The sequence below is a fragment of the Cyprinus carpio genome, chromosome B20 (assembly GCF_018340385.1).
Source record: "Cyprinus carpio isolate SPL01 chromosome B20, ASM1834038v1, whole genome shotgun sequence".
Taxonomy (NCBI): domain Eukaryota; kingdom Metazoa; phylum Chordata; class Actinopteri; order Cypriniformes; family Cyprinidae; genus Cyprinus; species Cyprinus carpio.
In genome coordinates, this window is record NC_056616.1 from 19,095,029 (window position 1) to 19,119,666 (window position 24,638).

General features: G+C 35.4%; 1 pseudogene; it reads right to left on the bottom strand.

Annotated features, from left to right (window-relative positions):
- LOC109113147 overlaps positions 1-24,638 on the bottom strand; it is a 169,151-nt pseudogene that overhangs the window by 106,923 nt on the left and 37,590 nt on the right.

The window sequence follows — 24,638 nt, forward strand, 5'->3', positions numbered from 1 at the left end:
CAGTAAAATACAGTTAAAAAATCTGCAGTCAGTATGAAAATGCAGTAAAAACAGATACTCATGATAAAGTGATATGCTGTTTTCTGTTATTTTTTTTAATCACTTTGGGGTAAGTTCTGGGGTGGCTGTGGCTCAAATAATACTGATAGCAAACTATCAGTACAGCGGTCACTAGAAATAGTGGAATTTTATTATTACAAATAATATTATAAATCACAAATCATTGAGAAATTATACTATTTTTCAAATTATTGCAAATTAAAAAGAAATTAAAATATGAAAATGTATATAAAAATATTCATTTAGAATGTATATATAAAAAATTTTAATATTATTAAATACAAAAGCAAATATTTCTCCTAAATATCACTGTGCAGTGTGCATTAGCTAGCATTCCATTTAAAACACAGCAAAGATCTAAACTAAAAAAATAAAAAATAAATATGAAAAACACCAAATTCACTGCATGCATTCTCCATACTTCCTGTCATAACAGGCAAGTACTTGTGATGTGTGGTAATTGGATGGACACAAAGCATGTCTCAGCTGTCTGACTGAGCACAGTTTAAAATATTGAGCTGGAAGTGGTCTGTGCTGGAGGTCACGCTGGTCTGAAGCAGGCAGGGGGCCGAGAGGCCCGCGAGTTACAGGCCTGCGGGGGGGCAGACAGCTCCATATTCTGAGGAGACACCACGGGGGCAGCACCTGAACCACACACAGACCAGCCAGCCATCAGCAGCACCTGCCAAAGCCATTAACCTGCTTCCAAAAACAGCCACGCATCTGTGTGTGGCACTAAGAGGTTAGTGTTTACTTGAACGGGAGCATCATTGATCACAGTTTAGCTTTAACGCTCACTCTTTTACTTGTAAAGTTGAAAAGTGCAGATTGAAATGAATTGGAGGAGAAGATGGGAAATAAGCAGATAAATTAAGCAGTAAGACAAGCTTTGAGGCAGGCTACAGCTCCCCGTTGGCTGACAGTTGGGTGTATAACTTCGCCTGCTAGGAAAAAGACTGAAGTGCATAGACAGCCACTCTCAGGTCACTCGGGTCAAGAAGGGCGAATGAGCTCAAGGAGAGTTTCCACTTGATGTATTCGTAAGTTTAGGAAGGAGAGCTGAGTTTCTCCCAGTCTTGCCTTGACTAGATAAAACAGTTTCTTCACTTCTTCAAAAGGATGCTGCAGGGGAGAAGCACACATGGGGCTAAAGAGGCCTTCCTTTTTTAGAGATGTGTACTTTTACTTCACTTTTCACTTGTGCTGTATTATCAATGATATCTTGATTTTGTTTCCTCACAAATGTGCTTCACTGACAACAACAGATTAGCAATAGAGGACTGTCCGTTTTAAATCTCCAGATTGAATATTAACATTGGTTTTACTGGATATCTCTTTTGTAACCTCAATAGACTATCTAGCAGAAAACTGAAAATGGAAATGTGTGAGGACAGTGTCAGTAATACAATAAAAATGCCAGTTTTAATTAACACAAGTCCACGCAGGACACATTCTTGAGTCAAAACAGCTAGGCTGAGCACAACAGAACTGCTTTGAAATACCTGAAATACTCTGAGGGGGAAAACAGCTAGTCATGGTGCAACGGCTAAATAAATAATGTATTGCAAAGCATGTATTGTGTAATGCATGTTACGACTGTAACAGATCCTTAATACACTCTTCAATTTTCACAGCATGAACCAAGGAGAGTCACTCCATGTACTCTCGAGGAAGAAAAAAAGTCAATTTTTGACTATTGCACTATTGCATTATCTGTATGCGATAATGCTCAAAAAGGTTGACCCAAATGGCTTTCCTCATGCATAAAGCTGTTTTTGTGTAAAAAATAATAAATAAATAAATAAAAAATACATGCATGTGGCTGTTAAATGCTTTTTTATTGCTGTACTGGAACATAGACAAAGATTAGTAAATAACCTTCTCACAAATGTTCACCTACATAAAATCTATGAAAAAAATGTGCATTAAATGGATGTGTCATTTTTTTTTTTAATTAGATTTTTACTGTATTTTACTTATTGCAATAACAATGGCTGTTTGGTCAAATAATAGGGAAAGTGACAATTTTGAGCCATTTCAGAGGAAATACATAATGAAATTAGCTGGGGATATTTAAGTTTTTTAATGTCCTTTAAAGTCTTCTGCTCACCAAGGTTGCATGTATTTGATAAAAAAAAGCAGTATAAACAAGTAACAGTGAAATAGAATAAAATTTTAAACATTCAAACGTTTTCTATTTTAATAATAAAAAAAAAAAAATATATATATATATATATATATATATATATATATATATATATATATATATATATATATATATATATATATATATATATATATATATATTCTAGTGAAGGCAAAATTGAATTTTCAGCAGCAATTACTCCAGTCTTCAGTGTGACATGATCCTTCAGAAATCATTCTAATTTACCGATTCGGTGGTCAACAAACATTTCTATTTACAGTATGAGTGTTAAAACAATTAATGCTTAATATTTTTTTGTGGAAACTACAATCATTCTTTTTGAATAGAAAAGAATAGAATAGGACAGCATTTATTTGAAAAATAAACTTCTTTAAAATTAAAAGGGTATTCTTTTGACCAATCTAATGCATCCTTGCTGAAAAAAAATTCTTAGAATACATTTTTTTTTACTGAGACTCCAACCTTTTGAACACTAGTGCATTTTAAATATCATGACTAGTCTGAAAAACAGATATTTTTCATACATCATCCAGCCCTGGTTTGACATTTTACTTTTGTCTGTTTTTATGAGATTTTTTTCACCTCAACCCAAACGGGAAAAGCAAACACGAACAGGGCCATAAACACAAACAGGTGCATCAGGGGCTTATTTTTCAATGGTGGATTTGATCTAGCTGATTTAGTCAGCTTGAGCACCAATCTCCTGGAAACAGTAGTAATAGCTTAGTGCTGCATTACCTTGTAAGGGAAGAACCTTCACGCCAAACTGCTCCAATCAAGAGAGGGCGCTGATGAGATCCAATTCCTCTTGGAAAGGAGAAGGACAATCCGTGATCAACAGCAAACACGACCTAACGGGCACACCAAGAAGATTAAAAATACAACATTTAACAGACAGTTCACCCAAAACTGCTTTACTTTTCCGGAAATAAAAAAACTCCTTTTGTGTTCCACAGAAGAAAGAAGCTCATATTGGTCTGGAACCAATATTTTCTTTTTTTCTTTTTTTGATTGAACTGTTTCTTTAAAACGAAAACAGAAAAAAGCAGCAGCCATTCCTTCAAATGAGTTTTGATTCTTCTTATTTCTTAATTACAGACTGAGACGCTGACATCACATCGCTTTCATACTGTTATCAGAGGCTTGCAGAGGCCTGCGTCTGCTCCACATCTGTGCTGCAATAAATGTGCTTCATAGAACAACGGGGACAGACCAAAAAACAAATAAAAGCACAGATCCCGGGCCAGCTCTGCTGTCACTTTCCAATATAGTTTGGCCAAGACAGCTGGACCTGGGGAAGCTAGTGGTGTACTTTTGAGCCAAGCCAGTAACAACAGAGAAAGCAGAGCAAAAATAATAATTCAATTTAAGACCTTGAGGAAAAAACAACAACAACAAAATGCAGCAGTATTTTTCAAGTAGTTTCCTCTACAGTCTGTGAGGTTTACATGGTAGTTATTTTCAGTGACACTGCAATCGGACCCAGAAGACTGTTTCCAGCTCCGCTTTGCATAAGATTTACTGTGGGTCGTACAAATACTGGCCAATATTAAAAAAAAATGATACTACCCTTCAAACAGTTTAAGGAGCTTACGCAGCAGTTTTCTACAAATACAGTACACACCATATTTATCATAGTGGTGTGGCATTGTGATCTGGGGTGAGCAACCACAAGGTTGTAGTTTAAAACTATCACCAGTGACCTTGAGTAAGGCAACTACGTGTACTGTGCAAGTAATAAGTGTAACATAAAAAGCTTTATTTGAAAGTGTCTGCTAAATGACTGCATACTTATTAATCAAACTGTATTTCTCCTGGGCTAAATTAACATGCAACACACGCAGGCAAAGGCTAATAGGAAATACTCTGGACTCTTAAAAATATTTGGAGAACAAAGCCACATTTAATGTCATTGCATTAAATAAGAAAAATATCAAACCTAGTGGCATCAAATTTTTTTTTTAATTAAACTAATAATAATAATAATAATTTTGTAATGACTTTAAACTATATTAGACTCAGGGTGATATTAGTGGATGTCTGAAATCCACATTTATCACATTCCCTAAATTGTAATGAGCAGTTCTTAGAATCCTGCTGCAGTTAACAATAGAAAACCTTTAAAATTTGCCTGCAGTTTTCTGTCAAAACAAACATTTGGTGGTTTAATGTTTAAAAACTAAGAAAATAAAATGACTATAAATATTGGGATTGCAGATCCCACATACATCTTTTTTCTTAAATGATCAAATAATTTCTTATTTTTATAGTGAAATATAAATTTTATACGTAATAAATTAATTACGATTAGTCTGATCCAGAATAAGTTTGTTTACATAATATATGTGTGTGTGCTGTGTATATTTACATGTATATATAAATATGCACACATAAATGTATATATTAAAAAAGTAATATAGAAGTATTTTTATTTATAACAAATTATATAAAATTCTTAATATATCATATAACATCATCATCATCATCAATTCACCACATCACAATCCCACCAGATTTCTGAAGCACAGACAGCTGAAAACCCTTATGTTCTTTTACCACACCTCTCCAATTTCTTTCCACTAAACACTTTAAAAACACTCTGCCCAACTTGTCAGAGCAGCCCAAATGGTTTCAAGTCGTTTCCAAGACAACTGCGCTACAATTAAAATGTACGTGAAAGCACCAGCTATCTTCAAAATCCCCATAAAACCCATTCAACATGAAACAACCGCTCTAAACTCCCAATGCACAGTCCTCTGCTTCCTGGGGCTAAAGCAGTCTTTGTAATGAAGGCCTCTGATTAGCTTCAGTAAGCTAATAATTACAAGTGTTTTTCTCAGTTTTGTTTGGCAGGAAGTGACCGTATGCGATGACGACTTGCCTGTTTTTGTCAAGGCCAAGATACAGCACTTAGTCTCTGAAATTCAATGTGGACATTTAGCATTGCTAATAACCCAGAAATGTGGAGATTTTATATTTTCCTAAACGTATTTTAGGTTGTCCCTTTTTATTTTAATAAAACTGCACACCTAGTTTAATATTTTTGGCAAATGCAGAACATGTAAATTTATTTTTTTTGTTGAAACATATTATGACTGTTTTTAATAGATTTTATATGTGTATCATGTGTTTGAGGTATGTTTCTGTGATGTTTTTTTTAATTATACACAGATCATTTATTATATAATTCTGAATATGCCTATTTTGAGTGGAAGCATAAACAGGCTGTTTTTGTGCATGTATCTTCAAATGCAAATGAGCTGCTGTTCCCAGTCCCCTTTTTTCAATTACGGATGTGCCTTTACAGCTCATTCCTCAGATCTCTGCTAAAAAAAATATCTGTTTGGTTTTGATTATCATGTCTATTGCACTGAAATCAAGCATTTGAAAGCCATATCAGATTAAACTTCTGATATATATGGTCTGTGCATGTGTACTCAGGAGCATGTGCGGCTGTCAAGCAGCATGTGAGTACTAAACCAAGCTCTCTTTCATGTCTTATTGCGCTTAAACTGTCAAATACACACAAGTTTTTGTTAAAAACACAAAAGTTACAAAAACAGATGTTATGTCTGTGAAGTTAAACAGTTGGGAAATAAATTGTATGTTTATATTAGATCAACATATTAGGTGACAGCAGCATAATATACAGTACCTACTGCTCTCTACACTGTAAATATGATCCAAACAATAACATAAAAACAGAAAATCACTCACTGCTCTTGAATTAATCATTTCTGTAGCTCTAATAAGAAGACATTTTTACTGGAATGCTGCTTTTAACTGCTCTTACATGAGGATAAACATTGCAGATTGTGTGCGGCTTATCTGCTAATAGGGCAGTGTCTGTCCACAGTCGTGGGTGGGGCTTGTAAAATGTGATGTCAGATTTTACGGATTCTGCAAACTGCTTGTTCTGAGACACTGCTTATGATTTATGGGGATTAAAAAAGGAGCAGGTGGATTTTTATCATTATAGGGCGGTTGTGTACATGCACTGCCAACACACATTTGCTCAAACAACATTGCGTGCAATAATAGGTGCCCTTTAAAATAATCCTAGTACCTAGTTAAAACCTCATATATCATTTAGACACATACATATGATTTATTTCAGTGTTTGAAAGAAGAGGTACAAAGGGACACTTAGACAGGAACAGAAGAGAGATCTAGGGCATCTTTAGCATTCTGTCATTTTTTTTGGAACTTATTTTGCATTTTAACCTAGTTTGAAAATCCACAACAGATGTTTCTGTTCTTAACCTCTTTACAAAGTTGGATGGCCTAACTCAACACAGTCAATATATCACAAAAAAAATACAAAATTGGATTTTTAAGTAAGTGCCATGCAAAAACCAACACCATTATACTAAAATGGGTGTTAGGACACTGCAAGGTGATTGCAAGGTGGAATGGGTGGTTGCTAGGTAGTTGCTAGAAGGGGTTGTCTTGTAGGGCTACATAATCATTTTTGTTTTCTACAACAAAAACATTTAGTAGTGGTCTGTGGAGGAAACATGCATTTATTTGGAGATCCAATAGTTTAAATTAGACTACTTTTAAATCGCCCTCAAGAAAAAAAAATTATTTGTATGATTGACATTAAAAGTAATAACAGACAACTGCAGTGCATCCAATATGGTCAAAAGAAGCTCAAACGTACTTGCTTGATACAGAGACTCAATGAGGTTTGTTCTGACCCATCAAGCAAGTATGGGTGATCTTCTGTTTACCATATTTGATTTGCTCTTTATATGTGTGTTGATCAATGTTTATATACGAAAATCATATAAAATGACTAGGATTAAACCACTTAATAAATTTGGATTTATTTTCTGAACTCTTTCTGAACTTTTTGAAGTGTCAAAAAAATATAAAAATATCTGTGTTTCAGCTTCAACGACGAATTAACATCTTATGGGGTTGGAACGACTTGTAAATGATGATTAAATGATGACAGAACTTTCATTTTTGAGGGATCTATCCCTTTAAATAGAACCACTAAAATTCTTTCAGAACTACTGACTCCAAATCTGGACTACTGATTCTTTCAACGAAGAGGCAATCAGTCATTCTCTTTCCAGTCCTAGTTTGTCCCAGAATCCTTCACAGACACATTCACATTCTCCCACCATTTTGTTTTCAATCTTTCACAGTCTCTTTCTCTCTCAGTGGAGGCAAAAGTGTTATAATTTAAACATTAAGCTCATAATTACTGTCCAAGTTCCCTGTCTGTCTGTGGCATGTGCGAGTAAGAGAATGACAGTGACGTGAGACGTGTGTGAAAGCATATGGAGTGGCGGCCCGTCCAGCTTCTAGCCCGTGAACAGATGACGGCCTAATTACTGACCCACTTTGCAACACGGCCCATCGCTCAGGGGCCGCAGTCTGTCACCCTTAGCGCTCCAGCCCAACAAAACAAAAATAGACAGCAGACAGAGAGACTGGAAACACATTAACCTAGAGCTGCAGGGCGGAAGTGAGCGACCGACTGTCTGTCTCTGATGGAGTCAATCTCTCATTATGGCAGCTAATTACACCAATAATAGCCAATGTGAAGGGCTGGACTCATAACAGGCAGGAGACCAGAATGACGTTGGACGGTTTGATTCCTGCGGGGTTTCTTCCTCTTTCATCATAAACTCCTTAAAAAACTGCAGAGTTTGAAGAGGTAGTTTCAGGCTATTTTCACTCATGGTTTGATTGCTTGGTCCGAACTAGTTTGATTCGACACCCCCTGCCCCTGTCAGCTCATATTTCTCGATATGAGTGCACATGCTCACTTACATTATTCCAGTGGTTATGCCAATATTTTGGTGTTTTAAAATTTGCATAATAATGAAAACGTTTATATATCTATCTATCTATCTGTGTGTTTCCTGTCAAAAGTGAATAATAAAAAAAAAACAATAATTAATTTATTTAGAGGTATTTTAAGATGTATTTGCATAATTAAAATCATTTATTATTTTTTATTATTTTATTTTATTATTATTGTCGTTGATGTTGTTAGTAGTGGTACTACTACTACTACTAATAATGTTATTATTATTATTACTACTAATAAAATAATTGTAATAAAATAAATTAACTGTTATAATAATAATAATAATAATAATTATTATTATTATTATATTTTAATAACTAATTTTAATAATAAAAAACTTACAAAATCCCAGAAATGAACGAATAAAAATCTTTACAGGAAAAACAAAAAAATAAATAAATAAATGAATAAGAATAAAAATTTAAGTAATTGTTCACAATAAATAAGTAACTAAATTAATAAATTAAATCTGTTACAAACTATTTAAATTTGAACATTTGAAAGAGAATAACAACCAAGCGTTTAACCAAAATTTAAAAATGCAAGTAAAAATGTAAATTGTAAAAATGAAAGCAAGGTTTTCAGATTGGCAAACAAATGTCATGGATCAAAAAATAGTACTTGTGAATCAAAAAATGTAAATAATAAGCATGAAGCAAAACTTTAAACATTTAAAATCATATTGCACAAAACTGAAATATTAATGCAAAATTATCCGACTTGCACTTTTTTTTTTGTGCGCTCAGACATTTTTTTGGTGATATTTTTTATTTGTATGCTTTTGCTGTATTTCCCTTTGTGCTTGTTTCCACATTCTGCGCTTGCTTTTCAAAATGTTGCAGTTTCATGTAAATCAGGACCGGCTTAAGTGTCATCACTGGTCCAATAGTTCTAGATTGACAGCTTCTTCTCTAGCCAATTAGTCCAAGAGGGGAGTTGACGTCACTCCAATGCGCCTCATGAGCTGCTGATGCTCAGTGTTCTGTTCACTTGTACAGGTGAAAATGAATAACTGTCAGCTTTGGTAACATCTTTCCATACAGGAGATCATATGTGTCTGTCACTGCTGTAATAGATTACACTAACATTGGCCTACTTTTAGCTGCACCCTGGACTTGGTTCACTCTCCGGCTATGAAACTAAGTAAGTAAATAAAAAAATTAGCACGATAATATCGTGTATCGGCGATTTTACAGGCTGACGATAGGACAATATGACTATGAAACACAATATCTAAACAAATCAGAAGATCTTTGGACATCATACCATGGCAGGTTCATGCAGGGGTCACTGAGTGTGGCCGAAGAGTTGAAGTATTCACAGGCGGCAGCCAGAATCAGCTCCATGCTGCAGCTATATGACACACGGGCATGAGCTTTGCCACGGAGCGAAATGCTGACTGGAGTGTCCTCTGACACGGCGCTGCAGTGCATCAGCTGACCAGCCAGACGGATGTTTTCCTCTCGTCCTGAACATAACAAACTCTCCACAAACACCTGTGTGGACGAGAGACAGAGATTGACAGAAAAAAGAGAGAGAAAGAGATCAGTGGCATGTAGCGGAGACCCACGGGAAGGACACGTTCAGGTGTGGCAATTAATCACCTGTCTTTAGTCAATAGCCGGTGAGACAGAATCACTACAGGAGAAATATCAAAAACTGCTCTTTCAATGACAACACAATCTCATGAGCATCTCTGTGCAACAGCTGTGGTGTTCTGGATAATTTCAATGTTGCCTTCAGCTACATTTAGGCAGAATAAGACATCAGCGTTTTGTGTGATTAGGCCTATTTGTGTATTGAACCAAAAGTTAATAATATACTGAACTAATTCTCTCTTGATTCCTGCTGTTCTTCACACAAAATACACTATTCATTATTTGTTGTATGGCGATGTTGAGGGCTTATTTTTATACTTAAATGATGTTTGTTATTTGTCACTGTTATAGGGAGCAACTGGTGGGTTCCTGAAGTAAAAAATTGTAAAAAATCTAAACTGGGGAATTGTTTTTTTTAATGATTATCGGTAATAAGTTATTGATAAGCATCAAATCCTCAATGAAGAAAATGAAAAGACTTTTTACTTTAGGAAGCAGACAGTTGTGCTCAAAAACAGTGACTATAACAATACAACATCACATAAATCAACAAAGTATAACCCTGAGCTCTTAAACTTTTTTTTATTTTTTAATAAGTAATCCCTTAAAAAAAAAGAAAGAAAGAAATCACACAAGAAGAGTACTGCAGTGACTGCACATTCCCATGAGGCAATGTGAATTACACAACTTGGTTTCCCTACAATCTCAAACTACTATTGTTTAAACGTTTGAGCTCAGGTTTTTAACATTTTTATTTAGCAAGGATGCATTGGACTGAAGTAAAAAAAAAAAAAAAAATAGTTCAAGTGAATGCTGTTCTGTGACTATATATAGTGAGTGACGTGACATTCAGCCAAGTATGGTGACCCATACTCAGAATTCGTGCTCTGCATTTAACCCATCCGAAGTGCACACACACAGAGCAGTGAACACACACACACACTGTGACACACACCCGGAGCAGTGGGCAGGCATTTTTATGCTGCGGCGCCCGGGGAGCAGGTTGGGGGTTCGATGCCTTGCTCAAGGGCACCTAAGTCATGGTATTGAAGGTGGAGAGAGAACTGTACATGCACTCCCCCCACCCACAATTCCTGCCGGCCCGAGACTCGAACTCACAACCCTTCGATTGGGAGTCCGACTCTCTAACCATTAGGCCACGACTTCCCCATAATAATATACACATTTATAGAAAATATATACACACACACACATTTTGCAATAGACTCTTGTAAATCAATAGTTTCATATCTTTCCATCATCTTTCACAATGCTTCATAGGATTGCAGTTCATGTATTTGGCAAATGAGACATTTTGCATTAGGTGAACAATCTAATTAAAATCAGCAAAACAAATTGGCATTACTGCGGACAGATATTTAGACCATTGCTGAGAGAACTTAAAAAAAATCAACAATTCTTTTCCCCCCTCCCACTGCGTGCTCGTGTGTGCTGCAAAACCTGAATGTCATTAACCGTGGCCCTTGGAGTTTCATATGGTCTTTAGAAATATAATCTGCAAGTGCTTTAATCTGTCTGCATTAGAGAATCCAATATCTGCAGTGCACATTGCACCTATAACCATAACACGTTTAACTCCCAACACCACACAAATGAAATATCCGCCCCTGCTCGGTCTGCGAGCCAATGAGCCATTCCTAATGCACACCCACAGAAGTGAGGCAGAGTTTAGAGCTGGTTGCTGAGGTTTGTGTAAGTTCATTAGCTGTTTAGCTATTGAAGAGATTTCAAAGCAACTCGGCTGCACTCTGTCAAATTGACCCAGACGCAGAGGGGAAATGGTGAGAATGCCAATTCCATAAAACTACATCCAAGTTCTTTCATTTTCCTCTCAGAACTTTCAATTTACTGTTCGTCTGGGATTGTCTTTCAGTAGCTTGGAGAAAAATACAGTGCAGGAGCCCATACTGACAGGAACTGGGTAAGAGCAATTCGAACTGAGTAGAGGCTGAAGGATAATTCTCCTTTGTTGTTGTGGGGTTTTTTTTCTTTCTAGTCACGGGGTGAGCTGCTCAGAGTTGAGGATGAACTCCTGACGGCAAGTTCAGCTCGGCTGTTCTGCCCCTGATTGTGATGAAGAAATCGATAGTGATCGGAACGCAGCCTTGTTAGAGAATGCCGCTAAATTACAGAGCAAACAGACAAAGCCCACCGTCTGCATCAGACTAACACGCAGCCTGAGACTCTTTCACACACACATATGGACATACAGATTTACACTAACACATTAGAGCAACAAAAGAAGGTAATGAGATGATAGAGAATGCTGGAGCTGTGAGGCAGAATGAAAACGGTTGGAAAAGTAGAGGGGAAAGATCACAGGAATTTTACAAAACACTAACGCAGCAGTAAGGAACATAACATACAGCATAGTACAGAAAAACAGCTTAAGATTAAGTCTAAAAATAAAATATAATACCCATATTATATGTGTAGTACCTGATGGCAGGTTTCTGGCTCTGGACAGGTATAAACATTCTGCAGCATGTCCAGGAGATCTTGAAGTAAACTTCTCCACACTCTCTCTCTCACAGAAGGGTTTCTGAACAAACAACAGACAATGAGACAGGTGCACACAAGTGCTGTGGGAAAAGCTAAGGTGGCCGTGTGTGTGTGTGTGTGTGTGTGTGTCATACTTGCGTCCTGTGTGACGGGTGAGTAGGACCATCAGCCGGTGAGCTTCCTCTTTGCTGTTTTGACTGTTCCTCATGAACGAGATGGGCTTCTGGAGGCCGTGTTCCTCCAACACCTCAGCAACACTGGGGAGAGACAGAACAGAGCCTGATTTTAATAAAAGTGCCTAAACAGTTAAAACTGGCTTACAGTATTTGTGAAGCCGTATAAACCAATGCCAGAATATACACGTTTCTCTCTCTCTCGCTGTACACTACTGTTCAAAAGTTTGTAAAGTTACTGAAAGAAGTCTCTTATGCTAACCAAGATTGAATTTATTTAATCAAAAATACTTTAAAAACAGCAACATTGTGAAATATTGTTGCAACTGTTTTAGATTTTAATATATTTTAAAATGTTTTATTTTTTTTCCCTGTGAAAGCAGAGCTGAATTTTCAGCAGTCATAACTTGTGATCCTTCAGAAATCATTCAAATATACTGATTTGGTACCCATGAAACATTTATTATTATGTTGGCTACAGTTACACTGTAAATGCCTTTACTGTCACTACAGAATTTTACTGGATACCACCAAGTGACAAGATTTTGCAGTAAAATAGTTTGATTGATTTTTTATTTTTTTAGTAAAAAAAATAAATAAATAAAAATGTCAGTAAAATTGTTTATTTTTTATTTTTTTCAATCTGTGTGTTGTTGTTGTCTCTGTGTACTGGAAGCTTATGTCCCTAAAATAAATTCCTTGTATGCGCAAGCATACTTGGTAATAAAGCTCTTTCTGATTCTGATTCTGATTGATTGCATAATCTTTGATATACACAAAAAATAGTATACCAAAATAGGATTTTATTATGTGCAATTAAAATGATAAAATAATAAATATTATAATAGAAGAAATATTTCCTGATAATTTACTCAGTCCCATGTCATCCAAGATGTTCATATCTTACTTTCTTCAGTCAACAAGAAATGAGAAAATTTGAGGAAAACATTCCAAGGATGTTTCTCCATATTGTGGACTTAAACAGGGGCCAACGAGGTAAAGGTCCAAATTGCATTTTTAATGGCGCTTCAAAGAGCTCTACAAGATCCCAGCCGAGAAAGAAAGGTCTAATCCAGTAAAATGATAAGTCATCTTTTGAAAGAGAAATTAAATTTATATACTTTTATCCACAAATGCTCATCTTGCACTAGCTCTGCGATGCCTGTCTGTGACTTCACTCATTACGTAGTCACGCTGGAAAGGTCACGCATAAGACTAAATCAAACATCCTTTACAAAAACAGGTAAAACAATGATGTCGGATGATTTTGAAGTTGGAGAAGAAAATCAGATGGAGTTGGGTAGTACTTCTGCCGACGTCATGCAAGACTTGATTACGTAACGCGTAAAGTCAAAGACGTGACCACAGAGCTAGTGCAAGACGTGGTTAAAATTTGTGTTATTTTTTTTATTTTTATTTTTTAAATCACTGATTGTTTTGCTGGATAAGACCCTTATTCCTCAGCTGGGACTGTGTAGAGCCCTTTGAACCTGCATTGAAACTAGAATTTGGACTTTCAACCCATTTATCTGGAGAAAAATAATTTTTTCTTTAAAAACCTTAATTTCTTTTCGACTGATGAAAGAAAGACACAAACATACTGAATGACAATGGTAGTGAGTAAATTATCAGGTAATATTTATTCTGGAAATTAGCTAATCTTTTAACATCAAAACAGATCTGAGACCGATTTATGAGTTTCGACCCACCAGTTAAGAACCTCTGTGGAAAAGTACATCAGAAGTCATGCCTAACCACAGCTATAGGCTAACAGCTGCTCAGAGGAGCCAAGAGCAGACAGAGGTGTCTGAATGAACCTCAGTGAGCTGAACCGGTGCCGCGTCTATCTGAGATGCCCTCAATAAATGAGGATGCACCATCCCTTGGGAGCATCTAGCACAGATGTTTTCTGTTTCCTTCCTTTCTTCCTGTCTCACACTCCTTCCCTCATGTCTCTTTCTTTCTCTCTACAATCTGCTGAGGCCAGACCTGTGTTTTTTTTTTCTGTTTCACTTACACATTTTTGCGCTTCCCTCTCTCTCTTCCCTCTTTTTAACTCCTCTCTCCATCTGTCTGTAGCTCTTTAAGTCTTTTCCTGTGATTATGGCCTGCTCCTGAAATAGCTGCTTAAACATGCAAAATGTTTTATCTTCTAATTTTATTTTGTTTCTGAAAGCTTTATTTTACTATACAACATTACTAGTTCAATGACACACACACACACATACATACATACACATATATATAAATATTAGGGATGCACTATATTATCGGAACATCAGAATATAATGGCTTAAAATGTAAACACCTGCATATATATTATTTTTTTATATGTAAACAACATATTTTTCTTAAATATATACATGTATATTTATATATATATATATATATATATATATATATATATATATATATATATATATATATATATACATATACATATATATATATATATACACAGTACACACACCCACACACTGTGATACGTCTTTGTAATAAAGTGTATGTAAAATTTAGAGTGATAAACTGTGTAAAAAAAAATCAACATAACTCCTAAAGCCACTTTTGGTAATATCTACTCGTTGTGAACATTACAGAATGTCTACATTGATTTCTTCCAAAACACCAAAGAAAATCCGGTTATGATATGCCCACTTTAACATTCAAACAGAGAGCGGAGAGCAGAGGGGATAAAAGAAAACACTGGCAAAGACACAAATCAGATACAAAGAGGGGAAAGGGTAAATCTTGAGAGGCTGAGTAAAACGAGTGATAAGTTAGAGAGCAAACAAGAGAAAAAGAGTGAAATTAAGGCGGCAGCGACTGCGCCCTCCCAGGCCAGTCATAAATATCTGAGATAGAGACTTTCATCATCCTTTCCACCGACAGAATTCTAATAGATCTAAAGGAATGTGTCTCTACGGAGCCATTACAGGCTGATCACGTCACCTGAGCTGGGATTGACACACAAACAGACAGAAAGACAAAAACACTGAAATGCATGCAAACAAGGTGCAGCATACAACATACATACAAACATGCTTTGTTCAGACAGGCAGAACTCAATTTGTTTGATTTGTCTGATTCAAATCATTTTCGTTTTCTTTGAAGTCTGAAAAAAAAAATAAACCTAATGTTTATAAATCAGATCCTAAAAATCTGTTTTTTTGTTGTTTGTTTTTTTGCAATGTGTCTCAGTCTGAACAGCCAGACTGAATTTCAAGTAGTTTCTTTTGTCATTCAGGAAGTATTGTGTATGTAACATCACACAAAGTGTGCAATATAGTCTCAAGCAGTGAACAAATACACTAATTTCTGCTCCATCTTTCCTAACATAGCAAACTAACTAACATTATCTATGTAGTGAAAGGTAAATGAGTAAATAAGTGAACACTTCGGCAGGTTTTGAAGAGTATATGCATGAATGTGTAAAATGCCTCTGTTCTCTCATGTGCTGCATGAGGGAGATGTCATGATGGACGTGAGCAGACCAAAAATTTCCAATTTTCCCATCCGTTCTCCCCAAAAATGACAGCTATTCTCAGTAGTTGCATGAGAAAGTCTCCTGATATTGTGCTGAAGCTTACATCAGTACACACCAAATACTGACTACACCAGCGGCTCACAAACTTTTCAGGTCAAGTACCACCTCTGATCATTTCAAAACGTCCAAGTACCAGCGAGACACAACAATGTTCCTTTCTTTTTCATTAGCTTTGATTGCTGAAGGGCTGTGAGAAACATACACATAATGCTGCATTCAGATTAATATTGATAATTCTGCAGTTCAGATAAATCATGTTGCTGTTAGACCCTAATAAATCCCTTGACTGGCCCTTTGCAGACGTGTGGAAGGACCCTACCAGGAAACATACATATATCACAATAATGACATCTAGAAAGGATTACAACGCATTTCTTTGAGTTAATATGCAAATTTTGCGGTCCAATTCAAACACATAAATAATAAATAGCCTAGTATGGAATATGAGGTAATGTGTCCAATCTGTCTTGAAGTGTTTGAAACAGACTGGTTATGTAATTGATAAGCTACTGTGCTCAGAGTTGAGTGATGAATCCAGTGTTTCAGAGTCAAAATGAAGGCCACTTTTAAAAGTGATGAAATCAACCATTTGAAATTTACATCTAACAACTAATAATATTGGTTATGAAATACTGTTTTAAATTTACAAAGCTATATAAAACTAATAAATAATTTAGAAATTTCCAAAAAAATATTGAAAAAATAAATAATACATTATACTGAACATTTAAAATTATATATTAGGCACAGTATTAATCTACACACTATCATGCAAAGGGGAACAGTATGATTTGTTTTAAAGGAATTGAAAAATATTTTTATCCAGCGAGGATGCAAAAATGTGATCAAATGTAGACATTTATGTTACAAAAATAAACCAAAATAAATACTGTTCTTAAAAAAATAATCACAGCTTCCACAAAAAAAAAAAAAAAAAGTTTTCAACACTAATAATGAAATGTTACTAAAGCACCAAATATGCATTTTAGAATGGTTGTGTTATATGATGATGAATGATGAAAGTATATCATATCACATTACATTACATTATATTATATTCAGAGCATAATATATCTCTCTGAAAAAGTTGAAAGACTTTAATTACACTGAACACTTGGTCATGTGTCAGAGTCACTATGGAATGACATATCTGCTACACAAATGAATGCCATTATATTTAGATCTAAGTTGTGATGATCATTTATACCATAGCAACATAATACCAGCTCTAAAACCTCTCTATGGTACAGCATTAAAGCACTAAATTGTGACAGACTTTTTATCAAGCTGCCTTGAAACGATGTGTACTATTGTGTAAAGCAAAAATAATACAAACAAATTTAGCTTGACTTGACTCATTCAGTCTCTTCTTACCTCAAGTGTTTCTCAAGAGTGTCCACCTGGTCATGCAAAGCTTTTGTAGTGTCTGACTCTGGTCTGAGAAAGAGAGAGAAGTAAACAAGATCAAAGATCAGCCATCTGAACACACACAGACTACATTTATTAAAAGTCACTTCAACCTTCTATTATCTAATAACAACACCAGCTCAGTGCTTTGGTACTGTATGTCAGCCATTCTGGTTATAAGCTTTTATATTTCTTTGTCATAAAAATTAATTGCTTATAGCGGCCTCTATGCATACTCAATACTTGCTTTCTATTTGATCACCAGACAAGGTCAACACACACTGCAATATCGAGAGGGCTGGTTAGCAAGGTCCAGTTAGCATCTGCTGCCAGATGCTGTAACAAGAGTTTTCTGACTAAATGAAAACGTTTGCTTGAGAGAATTAAGCTGCAAATATTTTGTTAAATTACTGATGATATAGTAGCAACTGAGCAACAGCTATTGAAATGCAACAATATAATCTTTTTTTGGATTGTGTTTACAAGAGTTTTTTTTTTTTTTTTTTTTAAGCTGTGCCCCTTATGTGAACTTGAGCTGAAATCAAGTGCAATTCTGCTTGAGAGTCCGGTTGCCATGGAGATGATGTCTGAATTAAAAAAAAAAAAAAAAAAAAAAAACGTATTGCTGACAAAACTCAGACTTCTTAGGTCTAAACTAAACTTGATATGAGTGCAATATTTCCCGAGGCACTTTTCAAGTTCCGACGTTTTACTAAAAAGATCTTTACATGTTTTGTTGTAGTCTCAGTAATCCAATTCATCTCCTCATCCCATATCTAAATAGCATTTACAAACACGTCATTTTTCCAGTGGCAGCAAAAGATAACAAGACAAGCTCTGGAAAAGCGCTAAAGCATTGATCCCTGTACAACAATGGGGGTGTAAAAACACATTAGGGTTTTGCAAAGGTACAGAGAGATTGTACAACAACAGATTGACTGAAAGTGAGAATGAGAAAAAGCCAGATGGCAGAATGTAGAAAAGTATCAAAATTGTTTTTAGCATAACAATATGGAACACTCAGGATAAAGCTGTCACCAAATTTTGCATATCACATTATTTTTGGTGTGAATGTGTTATTTTGTTGCCCCACGAGAGAATCATGCTAGAAAAACACCAACCCTTTGTACACACGCTAACACTTAATTTGCAGTCCAAAGACTGCGGAAATTTATATTTAATATCAAAATATGTGTGGTCGAGTGACAGGCCTCTCAGTCTCCAAGACATCTAAAGGCAGCAGGAATATAATAAGGAACGCTGGGAGGTTTTGAGGGTTCACACTTTGAAGGCAGAAAGACACATGCTGTGCTAATAATGAGCTAATCAGGGGCTTACTGACAACTGTGCACACATGTGCTAATTGTGTGTGTTTGACAGGGCTTTAGTGACAGCAGTGAAGTTGAGAGGCCAGCTTTAATGACCAGCTTTGGAACCACTTTGTATGAAGTGTCTTTAATTACAATGTACTAACATTAAATTAATCATTTGATACAATGCAGTTATTTTGAACATGCATGCTTTTATGTTGTACTTGTATTTTAATACCAGCATATAATTGCATCTGTAATTAATTTCTGTAATTACACTGCTGACACAACCCCACCGTCAAACCTGACCATAGCACAAATCGGGTCCCAAACCTTACCTGTATTTCACCCCAATAGTAGCAAAATTGATTTGCAATACAACATTAACACAGTAATAAGAATGCATCAATTTTTCTTCTTCTTTTAATCATTTTAAATATTAATAATAACAATATAAAAATAACAAAAACTTAAAATTTTAAATAAAAAATAAAATTACTTAAAAACATACACCACCATTTAAAAGACTATGGTCAGTTCAGTTTTTAAAAGAAGATTTTTATGTTCACCAAAGCAGCATTTATTTGAAAATATACAGCCAAAAAAAAAAAATAATACTGTGAAATATCATCACAATTTAAAATATTTATTTTTGTAGTTTAAAGGTTTATTTTTGCCTTATATTTGTAGTTTTAAAATGTAATACTTATTTTATTTTTTTATTTTATTTTTTATCCTTACCATCACTCTAGCATTGAAGTGTCACATAAGCCTTCAAAAATAATACTAATATGCTGATTCGGAGCTCATTTCTTAATAATATTGTTGTGTGGAAAGTGTTTTTACACTTTTTCAAGCTTTTACTTGAAGCTGAAATCCTTTTAAACTAGGGCTGCACGATTATGACAAAAATCATAATCGTCGATTATTCCATCGAAATTGTAATTGCGATTATTAATTACGATTTTCCCAATTTACACTGAATGATGTTTATGCCATTATTTGATGCAACTGCATGCCGTATTTTTATATGAAATAAGCAGAAAACACTTTAAAGTTGCTTTGTGTTGGGTTGTAAATGGGTTGTTTTTTTGTTTTTTGTGTTCTAGATTCAAAATATTGGAGAGGGTTTTTTTCAAACACGTTATCATTCGTAAAGTGTCAATTTTTGGCAAAACCTAGAATCTAAAGAACAGACCTATATAGCAATTCCAAGGATCATTGGCTTATTTTAATGCTCTATAGAGGGAGGTTTTGAAACAACCAACTTGTAAGGCTATACAACAGAACATAAAATTGTATATATGACCTTCATACTGTGTTAATACAGAGCCATTTCATCGCATCTCCTCTCAGACAATAGTAACTCACACACAAGCAGACAAAAAATCATGTTAGTGTGGATTAGATTGAATTTCATTTCACACAACATTGAATGTGCAAGGCTGATTCATGGACACACACAAACACAAAAAGAAACACAAACACATGTACAATCTCATACACCTGATTTCTCTCCATCCGCTTTTATTAATTTCCTGTGAGGGAAATTGATGCCTTAGATGTGTAAGCAGGTCATAAATTTTTATCATGGCCTTGTGAGAGAGCATGTATGTGTGTGTGTGTGTCTGAAGGTCTTCTTTGGCTTTGGACTCAGAAATGGAATGGGTCTTCCTCTAATCATTTCACTGCATCCCTCTTATATGATTGTATCTGTGTGTGTGACATTAAATTACTTACATTTATTCATTTAGTAGCCGCTTTTATCCGAAGTGACTTATAAATGAGAAAAAGCACAAGCAATTTATCATGAAAGAGCAACAATATTAGTAGTGCCACACTACTGAATTTTTAATATTAAATCAGATCAGTACAGAATAATGAGACTTGTGTACTTGTTTTGCGTGTCTTCACAGTTCACAAAATAGGCCTTGAGTAAAATAAAGTGTTCAAACTTTGTCTATTAGGAATAGGAAGTATTTATGAGTATGCTTTCATTTAAGGACATCCTCATAACAGCATGTGTATAAATTTGTGTTGATTTATTTGCCAAATTTGTGAGCTAAATTTTATAATAAAATATACATTATATTAAATAAAAAAATATAATCAATAAAAATATATTAATATTTATAATTATATTGTAAAAATTTTATAATACAAATGATTATTAATTAAATGTGTAATTAATTGATAAAAAAAAAAATAATATATAATATTATGAATTATAAAAAAATTCATGAAGTGGTATGGGTTAGGGTGTAGATTATGTCATATGTGCTTGTTTTGATAGTCAAGTATACATGTGCGGTTTGGCTTACATCTGGCTTTGAGTGCTGGAAGATTTCGAGTGGGAGTGCAGGATCATCTTTGGCAAGGGTGACCAGATATTCTCTGAGCAAAGTGGAGGCAGAGCCCACACGCTGTCCTTCACAGCGATGCAGAAATGGAACCATCCACTGGAATGAATTCCTCACATATCGATCCTCACTGCACTAAAACAGAGAGAAATCACGAAATACAACAGAGTCGGTAAATGTTCAGAAACACAATACAGCAGTTTTAAAGGAACAGTTCATGTCATTCCAAACCTGTATGATTTTCTTTCCTTAAACATAAAACAAGTAATTCTGAAAAATGTACAGGTTTCTGTTTTTTCAATTTCAATAAATAAGACTCAAAAAGCTTCAAAAACAGTGTCCTTTTGAAAGAAGAAATCATTCAGATCCTTTCAGAAGCGGTTTTTGTCTCTTTTTATTATATTCCAAGGAAGAAAGAAAGTCTGGAACAACATGAGGGTGAGTAAAAGCTGACAGAATGATCATTTCTGATTGAATTGAGTGTTCCCTCAGAAAACATTAAAAGTATCACTAGTAAACAGACGCTAAGATGGCAATTCACCCACTCACAGCGTTTCCCCTTAAACGAGCAAATGAGTATTAAATCATTTTTAATGAAAGCATTAAATCCAAACAAGCCCGCTGGATGTGCTTACTGCAGTCGTAATGAGACCACCCCTGTAAACACAAATCTAGACACACTCTCACAGATCTATCATTTTCACTAGTGCTCCTCTATATAAAGAGCTGCCTAAATATACAGTATGTATGACTGTTGAGCAAAGCAAAGGTGTTTAAATCAATACGAGGTGCTTACAGTATGGCTACTGACACTTCAGACAAGAATAAAATGTTACACTATGTCAGTATTATACACAGATGGCGGTGATAAATGTGAACATAATAATACAAGTGTTGAAGGAGGCTGTAGACAGCAAAACAAAGAGAGAACTGCCTCATAACATACATTTTTCATGAGGAGGCGGAGCTTGTCAATGTCCCTGAGCTGCTGCAGCTCCTTTAGTGCGAGACTCAGGTCACATGACGTCTCGTACACCAGTGTCTCCATGGTAACCAGGTCGTTGCACAGCACCTCCAGCCCAGGAATGTTCTGCTCTTTTCCCAGACGCACCAGAGACAGAGCACAATCAACCTGTGTGGACCAATCAAAAAGCTTAAGCAATCTAATAGAGACGCACAATATAAAGTAGAGGGAAGCACTGTCTAACACATTCAAAAAGGAAAACAGTTTTTTAGGAACTAGCATCAGATTTCCTCCTGGAAATGTAAAAAGCAGAAGAACTGTGCATTAAATTATATTTCATATATTTAATATTTTAATATATATATATATTGATTAATTGTTTATTTTTTACTATAATTGAAATTAATCTTGAATTTTAGTGAAATTTGCCTCTAAAGAGCAACTTAAAAATACAAATAAAATAAATAATAAATAATACAAATTTTATACAGTAAATGTTTATTTATTTATTTTATGCCATATCACACACTACACTATTTTAGTCATCTTTATGATTTTAAGTTTAGTTTATAATAACCCTGGCTAGCATTTTTCCTCTTTTGGAATCACTATTTAAAATTTGCACACACTACTTTTTTACGTCATTTTTATAAATAAGCTCATGTGGGACTATTTATTAGGGATAAACAGGCCATTAAAAAAGGTCTTTTGCCTAGAAATCACACAGAATGCTGCTGAAAAAAAGGCAGAAATCCATTAAAACAGTGTGTACAATTGAGTGAAAATCTGAATCTATGAAAACTGTCAGACCACATCAAACAGAGATGCAAAAATATAAAAGACTCACAATAAAAACGAAAGAATGCTACAAGTAAAAATCCCATAACAGATGCGTAAAAAGTAGAACCAGTCGATGAAATCCCACCGGCCTCAGCGGCCCATCAATACAGTTCACATCATGAGCCGACGATTGGTATTCCTCCACCAGTTGACAGGCAGAGCATGGTGCCAGTCAATAGTGGATGACTGCGTAGAGGAAATGATTGCCGCTGTTTTCTCACCTGGTAGGAACCGAAACCCTTGACATTGGAGTTAACAAGAGCCAAACACCTCCGGAGCAATACTGCATTCACAACAACACAATACAACAGTCCTATTACAAGCAGAGCTGCTTAACACAACACTAAATCAGGATCAAAAGCAGTACGTGTATTTGCCTTACAAACAAACGATTGCAAACAGCACACGTTTGTTTATTCACACCTGGCTTTGGTTGAACAGAATTATTGATCTCTACACGCACAAACATTTTGCCATCGTTCTCGGCTGTTCTTCTCTTAGGACCAAACAGGCAGGCGGAGCTCAGATGATCAGATCTTTCATTACACTAGATTTCTTTTTCCTTTTTTTCTTTTTTAGAGTTTCAATCTGCTCCGGGGCATCGCCAGTCCTCCGTCCCTCACTTCACATGTCAGGCTCTTTCAGAGCAGCCCTTTCTCCTTACTTTAACCTCTGTCCTGACAGAGTGATGTCTCTCCTGCTCTGCAGCACTTCCTGAAACAGGCTGTGCCTACAGTTGAGTGATAGCAGTTGTCATAATGGTCATATTTTGTGAGGACAAGAAGTTTGAGACTAATCATACAGAAATACAGAAATTTCTGGACATTTAGGCTGAAAACCAAGACCAGAAATGTTCACTTTAAATTAGACTGTATTTGGAATAACTAAAACTCTCCAGGTGGGATTACTATTAAAACATCTACGCTCCATTTACTTAAAAATTATTTAAAATATTGCTCATTAGATGACTTTTGTACAATGTAAGCACATATTGTACAAAATAGCATATACTGTAAAGTTCTTATGAATACACAACAAATGACGAGTTGTCATTAAAGTGAAAGAGGACAAAACAAATACCAAAATATTTTTTTATTATTATTATTTAACTGCACTCAAAAAAGTAATGCTAAAAATACAATTTATAATGACAAAAAAGTACTAAATCAGAAGAATGAAAATTAAAAGCATATTAAATAGGGGTCTCAGACTTTTGGACCCCACTGAAATGGCAGATTTTAGTAAAATAAAAAGCATCTGTGTAATTGTGGAAAATTAGTGCCTTTTAGAGTTTCTTTTAAAGCTGTTCTTTTAGAAATAAGTATCTTTGTACAGCATTAAAAGAAAGAAAGAAAGAAAAAAAGAAAGAAAAAGAAAGAAAGAAAGAAAGAAAGGTTAAAAAGCTCGGTCTGGTCTCATAATGGTTTAGATATCTTTCCATTAAGAGGGCCACAGTAGACAGATACAGTGTTATCTAGCTCTGGGAGAGCAGTAACTGTCACTCTGGAAGGAAGCAAATCTTCTGTGAGTCAGATGTGCATCTGTATGTGTATCTGAGGAAGTTGTTTGTTTTTCAGCCGGGTAAGGTGTCAGTCAAGCGAAAGTGCAAAAGAAAGTGGTGTGCTTTGATACGTGTTTGAGTGTCAACTTCTGTCAGTGTGTGCACTTGTGTACCTGGCGGGAATTGCTCTCTATGTCCTGTGCCCTGGTCAGGTACCACTCAGTCAGCAGTGTGATGGAGGGTTTGGTGCTACAAAACCTCTCTAGTTCTGGTTGTTCCTCATATAAGAAGTGACAGTCATCCACTGGGTCGGGCTCAACCACTCCTCTAAAGAAAAGAAAACACACAGTCATCAGTGATAAAC